This window comes from Lissotriton helveticus (genome assembly GCF_964261635.1).
Source record: "Lissotriton helveticus chromosome 1_1 unlocalized genomic scaffold, aLisHel1.1 SUPER_1_unloc_25, whole genome shotgun sequence".
Taxonomy (NCBI): domain Eukaryota; kingdom Metazoa; phylum Chordata; class Amphibia; order Caudata; family Salamandridae; genus Lissotriton; species Lissotriton helveticus.
In genome coordinates, this window is record NW_027611665.1 from 261,337 (window position 1) to 268,965 (window position 7,629).

The window sequence follows — 7,629 nt, forward strand, 5'->3', positions numbered from 1 at the left end:
GTTTGGTTGTAGCCTTAGCTCACTCAGTGCACAACTTGATAACAACAGGTGCAGCCGCGGCCCGTGCAGGTAACAATATTGGGGAGGTGAGGCCAGGTTGGGGGGGATTTCGAGGGACGATGCTGAGGGAAAATTAAATAAATAAATAATTTTTATTCAGCATCGTCCCTCAAAATCCAACCCAACCCGGCCCCATCGCTCCACCGCTGTTACCTGCACGGCCCGCGGCTGAACAGATGTGCAAAAACCAGCGCCATCAAGCTAGACCTAAAAAGCATAAGAGACCATCATGGTTAGTTGTTCAGGGGATTTATGTCTGGGTAAAACAAACCCTAATTGAAGAACTTTATTATAAATAACACATATAACAAATTATTATAACTCATGCACCTCCATACAGAGTGTATTCAGTAGCCAAGCTTCTCTAACTATAACTTGCCACTCTACCATGCACTCTGTTCTCACAAAAGATTTGATCTGCAATGGCATTACTGTTCTTGTAAACACTAATATTTTAGACAGTATAAGTGAGATAATATAAAACAGTAGAAGTAGTTCATGGAGAAGGCAGGAGTTATAGTTACTGTAGTGTGTCTACTGAATCAAATACTCTGGGCCCGATTCACACAGGTAATCTGAGACAAAATTCTAACTTTACGACTTTTGGTATTCGCGGAGGTAATTTACGAGTCGTATCTTTTTGTCCGCAGTTGGTCAGGAACAGCGTACAACAGCATGGTTTATGTAAAATGAGGGTTCCGTTTTGCTCATAAACAAAACACAGAATATTCTTTGTGTCAGAAATAAATATCATTCATGCTCCTTCTCTTCTGAATCCAGATTTCTGTTCTAGGCCAAGGGACCAGAACTGTAAAGCAGAGAGTCAGTAGTTCTGCATTCCAGCTTCTTTACCTAGCCGTCAAGCTTTCAGAAACCTGTAAATAACTAAAATGTTTCAACATCTCCGTCTCCTCGGATTTGATTGAATGATGATGGAAGGGTTCTACATCAGAGCTTCAGAGGTAAATGTCAGCACTGCGAGGGTTAACCCTGAGAGCTGCAGCTCACATTTTTCTGCTTTCACTTCTCCTGCTTTCTACACTGTTCACTGGCCACTGTCACAGAATCATCAATGATGAATAAAATCAACAAACACCACAACCCGATCTGAACATTCTCCATTAGGAGCTTGTTAAATTGGCATGAGTGTGTTGGGTGTTTGTGTTTTATCACTAATCTCTCAAATTAGCTGAAATACCCTTTTAAATCCAAGCATTGTTCATGGTGTTGCTTTTACAAGCAACACAATCAGGTGTGCTTGGATTTTTATTTTGTCATAACTCTCTCACAGAATAAAAACCAACAATGTTTCTTTCCATATAGGCTCCCAAATGTTTTCTGGTATTCCATGTTTCACCCCCAAAAGTAGGGAAATGATCAACAGCAGGGAAAATACTCTTTTATAATTTCTTTAATATATTTCTTGTTTTTCTTTCTTACTAGTTCAGTCTTCTAACATCTGCTTTTTTCAGCTAGTATGTGAATGTCCCAGATAATTGTAATGATATAATTTTCTATAATGCCTTTATTGGAACTGGAGGTCCCTATCGCCTATAGACACCACCAAATGCTGGGGGCGTGCGTGTCCGGACCCTTGCTTCATCGTTAGGCTAAGTAAGGACACCATCTGAGATAGCCCTGCTCACCCCCTTAGAAGCTTGGTAAGAGCAGCCAGGCTTATCTCCATGGCACGAGTGTTCAGTATGCGCAACCAAGCTCACAGTAACCCCATGATGTCATCACAAATAGACTCCATACGAGTATTGATAAAAAGGAGTATAATCTTTATATAAGCAATTATACGCTCCAACCACATGATACAAAATCAACATATAAGAATGGGTAGTATTATTTCCGGTGGGTGGGTAGGTTCTAATCCCAAACACCGCTTCTTAACCAACAGTTAAGCTCACTTCTAACCATTTCCCAAAAGGTTATGCAAATCGTATTGCTAGAATCACACATGTTGCAAAAGGAAACAATGCTGCAATGCGTGTCGATATTCTCTTATACAGTGCAACAGAGAAACAATGCCATACGTAGCACCACAGTCATGTACTTGCAAATTAAGGAATAATGCAATGTGTATCACCATCAGCATGCCCTGTACCAGGAAGAAACAAAGCAATGCGTCATGCTACAATCCTGTACAGTGCAATATAGAAATAATACTCTGTGCCACGTTATACTCAGATACTGTGCACTGAAGAAATAATGCAATTCGCCACATTACAATAAGGTAATATGCAAGGGAGAAATAACGTAGTGCGTAGCGCACCAAGCATAAAGTTTGTCATGCACAAATGTGGTCAGGCGTCATACGACGGTTCGATAGTTCGTTAGCAGCAATTAGGTAAAGTGTAATACAGCGGTTTTACGTGCTCCGTTAACAGTGCCCCCGCTATGGATCAAATGTTGACACAAAAAGTACTGCTTCCCACTCTGGTCCCAGTACTGCCCCATCCTGGGTCAGCACGGGCCAGGATCAGAGCCGAAGCAATGGCTCGCGCAGCTGACTGAAGTGGGAGGCCAGGAGAGTGTCCCTCCGGGCCCACACCCCACCCCTGGTGTTAATCAATGTTACCTGAGGGGGCGCAATCCCATTCTCCTCCCCGACGTCAGCGACTTAGGCCGTGATCCAGAACTCCTTCACGGGTTGTGGCGGACTCGGGCCAGTGGCTCAGTTCTTTTGTGGCTGCTGGTTTGGGCTGCTGCTGATTGACTCTGAGGGCCCCAATGACTTGGCCCTCACTCCGGCAGTCTCAGTTCACACCAAGACCCACCCTCAGCACTGTGGAGACTTTACTTCAACTCGGGGCACACTCGAACCCAGCACTCCTCGCTAGCACCTCAACACGCACACCGTACGTCCGAGACTCGCCTCTTCTTTGGTGCTCACAGCGATCCAGCACTCTTCACCAAGGCTCCACTTGCACATCAACACGCACCCTGTGCGTTTGAGCCTCTCCTCTTCTCCCGGTGCACACAATGTCCAGGCACTCTTCACCAATGCCCTGGCTGCACCACGACACGCACTCATGCACATCAGAGATTCACTTCTTCTTTTGGTGCCTCTGAGACCCAGGCGCTCCTCACCAACACCCGGGCTGCACCACAACACGCAACTAGTGCGTCCGTTTTTCCCTTGGAACTCCAGGTGCCCAAGATCACAGGGCACAACTTGCGAAGGTCTCAGGCTAGACAGACAACACACACCCACGGTGTATCTGAGAGTCTTCTCTGGAAACTTTTATATTCCTGAGTTTCCAAAACAGGGTGCCCGCTCACCTCGGGCCCTTGGGATTTCAAGACACAGCACAAACCATAGTCTTTTTTCAAGCAGGGGGACCCAGCACCTCCAAACACTGTCCCAACAGCATCTTCCTTAGTTAGAAAAGCAAACTGCAGACCAGCCCCAGATCACGAAGCAAGGATTAAACTTTCCCCTGCAGTTTCTTCAGTTGCTCCTTCTTTAGCAGAGGGTCCTCTTGACAACAAAATGGGTCCAAGCCTTTTCAGTCTCAATCCATATCTGTTTCATTCCAACGTTCAGGGGTTTTAGCTCTCATAGTTATACCCCTAACTGTCTTTGAAGTTTGTATGTGCTCAGGGGTCCCTGACCCCTTCCCTAAATCAGTTCTGGGTGTCTCCCTCCCAGTGTCACCTCTCTCCCTTTGATACTGGGGGTCTGGAGCCTTAATCCTTCAGCAGGAGATGGGTAAATTGGTTTGCAACACCAGCCAGGCCTTTTCACCTCCAGGGCTTCTCCTCCCCCTACTCTCCAGATGCAGGGCAGCCTGGTGCCAGCTAAACCCCTCCCTGGGTCAAGACCTCTCCCAGCTCCTCTCACCTTTCAATTCCAGACAGACAATCCACATTTCAGAGACACACAGAAATGCTCAGACTACAAACTCAGACACTTTCTAAAAGAGTGGCTTTAAACACACAGTGACAAAACCACCTACACAGAAAGATGCATTATGACACTGTAAGTCCATACATAACAAACTTCACCTCTCCATTATAAACTGACGGAAAACTAGGCTAACAAACACAACACCCAGCCTCCCCCATTCTGTCATATGGACAGAATGGCCTTTCAACAGTGAAAAACGAAATGGTGAGATTTTCAGTTACAGAACATAACACACACACAGTTTATGTTCTGCCTTTCACCTACACAGCACCCTACCCAGGGGTGCCCCATGTGTATGTAAAAGGGAAGGGCAGGCCTGACAAGTGGTTACATTTGTCAGGACACATGCTAACTTAGCATTCTGCACGCAGGCCCTACACTAAAGGCCTGAGTTCCCTTCTCTGAGCACCCTTGCATTACTAGCCCTTGCACACATAGTGCACATCACTAGGAACTTTTACTAGTAAGGCAACATACCAATCATGGCCAACCAATCACCATTACAGTTTACTTTGCCACTGATCAGCAGTGGCAAAGTACCCAAAGCATCTAAATTGGCATCTCTAGGTCAGGAAAATAGTCTAGGGGGAAAGCAAAAAGTTTTGGGAACCAAAAAGGCCAAGTCCTACAGCCTTCATTCCACAATAACTGTACTTTTTTGCTTCAGTGTATGTCTACAGATGGAACAGTATTATTGTTGAAGTACTTAAAATCCTTACCAAATTCACTGCATCTCTGTTTTTTTTCCATGCGTGTTGAGTGATGGTGAGTATTTGCTGATGCCTTTGTAGGGTTAAAAATTGGCAAAAGCTCTTCACAAATTCACAGCACTTGAATAGATTTTCTCCTGGGTGTGTTCACTGAGGATACCGCAATAATGAATAATAACTAAAACTACTTTGGCTTTCTGTGCACTAGAATGATTTTTCCTCCAGTGTGTGTTCTCTGAAGCGGTTTTAGGTGTGATAATTGACTAAAGCGCTTACCACATTCACTGCACTTGAATAGTTTTCCCCAGTGTGTGTTTACTGATGACAACTTAATGCTGAAGAGTAACTAAAACAAGTTTCACATTCACTGCAGTCGTATGCGTCTTCCCCTGTGTGTGTTCGCTGATTAATCCTTAATGTTGAAGACTCACTAAAACTACTTCCACATTCACTGCACTTGAATGGTTTTTCCCCTGTGTGTATTTTTCTGATGCTGTGTTAATCCTGATAAATATATAAAGCTCTTCCCACATTCACTGCAATGGTATCGTTTTTCTCCTATGTGTGTTCGCTGATGAATCCTTAATGTTGAAGATTCACTAAAACTACTTCCACATTCGCTCCACTTGAATGATTTTTCCCCTTTGTGTGTTCTCTGATGCTGTTTTAGTCTTGATAAGTACATAAATCTCTTCCAGAATTCACTGCAATTATATGGTTTTTCTCCAGTGTGTGTTCTGTGATGCTGTTTTAGGTGTGATAATCGACTAAAGCTCTTCAGACATTCATTGCACTTGAATGTTTTTTCCCCGGTGTGAGTTTGCTGATGAATCCTTAATGTTGAAGATTCACTAAAACGACTTCCAGATTCACTGAACTTGAATGATTTTTCCCTGTGTGCGTTCTCTGATGCCGTTTTATGTCTGATAATCGAACAAAGCTCTTCTTACATTCACTGCACTGGTATGGTTTTTCCCCGGTGTGTGTTCGATGATGAATCCTTAATGTTGAAGATCGACTAAAACTACTTTCACATTCACTGCACTGGTATGGTTTTTCCCCTGTGTGTGTTCGATGATGAATCCTTAATGTTGAAGATTGACTAAAACTACTTCCACATTCGCTGCACTTGAATAATTTTTCCCCTTTGTGTGTTCTCTGATGCTGTTTTAGTCTTGATAAGTACATAAATCTCTTCCCACATTCACTGCAATTATATGGTTTTTCTCCAGTGTGTGTTCTCTGATGCTCTTTTAGTTGTGATAATCGACTAAACCTCTTCACACATTCACTGCAATGATATGGTTTTTCCCCTGTGTGTGTTCTCTGATGGTGTTTTAGGTCTGATGATTGACTAAAGCTCCTCAGACATTCACTGCACTTGAATGGTTTTTCCCCTGTGTGTGTTCGCTGATGCTTCCTTAATGTTGAAGAATCCCTAAAACTATTTCCACATTCACTGCAATGAAAGGGTTTTTCCCCAGTGTGTGTTGCCTGATGCCGTTTTAGGTGTGCCGATTGACTAAAGGTCTTCACACATTCACTGCATTTGTATGGCTTTTCCCCTGTGTGTGTTTGTTGATGCTTTCTTAATGTTGACGAATACATAAAACTACTTTCACATTCACTGCAATCATATGGTTTTTCCCCTGTGTGTGTTTGCTGATGTTTTTGGCAAGATGATAACTGACTAAAACTCTTTACACATTCAGTGCAATGGTATGGTTTTTCCCCTGTGTGTGTTCGTTGATGTCTTTGTAGGACTGATAATTTCTTAAAGCTCTTTACACATTCAGTGCATTTGAATTGTTTTTCTCCTGTGTGCATTTGCTGAGGCTGCATTAGTTCTGATGACCAACTAAAGCACGCACAGCATGTGTCTGATACTTCGCTCTTGGTTAGTGTCTCTGAGTTGGGTATATATTTGTTTACATACCATGACTGTACTTCCTGATGGGCCAACATGGCTGATAAAGCACTTGTATTATTCTTGCATTCCCTGTATGTGTGTGATATTTTGCACATTTGCATTTCGATTTAACAACAAAGTTTAATGGTCACCAACTACTTGCCACACTTATAATGTGTGTAAGGCTTCTTTGTGGGCAATTGTGTCTTTAGATCTGTTCTCCTTCTGGTCGGTGAAAATTGGGACAGTACTCTGTATTGTAGACAGCATAACTCCTCTTTACTTTAACTTTTAGTTGTTTGGCTCCACTCCATTGTGCTTTTCTCTGGTTGCTGTGGAACGGCCTGAAATCATTTACAATGCACCTCTAGCACTGAATAGTGGTTTGATATCACTTTAGAAATGAAAGCAGTGCTGTAGTCACATACTACATTCGCACAATCAGAGCTGCTATTGGACATGTTTCCAAAGGAGGTGGTTTATCAGGGTTGTCTTAATTTTCTAGAGGTCATTTCTTCATCTTGAGGCATTGATGTGCCCAGCTCCGACTCGCAGTATCACGGAATTTTCCTCGACGCTTCATCCAGGATCTGTCAGTTTATGTTTTGGTTCATCTGTCTCTGACTGCACTTATATTTTCCTGAACACTGGAACTCAATATTTCGGACTACGTTTTTGCAGATTTACAGTATTATCTTCATTGGTCTTAAACATTTTGTAAATTCAAGGATTTTTTTCTGTTGGATGTAAAGAGATTTAACATTACTTAAATGGAAACATATTGGAACGGGCATAGACATTTTAATTGTAAAAACATCTCTTCATTGCCATCTCTGAAACATATGAAGGCTCACAGTACCTTCATACGTATACCGTACACAGATATTTAAATAAAAATTCTGTTGAACATGCCACATCTTATTTATTTCAGCAAAAGTGGTTTTTACCAGTGTTCATGGAGCAACTTAGTAAAAAAAAATGTTTTTACAAGGGCGCAGTCGCATAGCACTCATACACTAGTTACAGCTCTACGC

General features: G+C 42.7%; 1 pseudogene; it reads right to left on the reverse strand.

Moving 5' to 3' along the window:
* Positions 1-261: 261 nt before the first annotated feature.
* LOC144805791 (uncharacterized) lies at positions 262-7,017 on the reverse strand (annotated as a pseudogene).
* Positions 7,018-7,629: the final 612 nt, after the last annotated feature.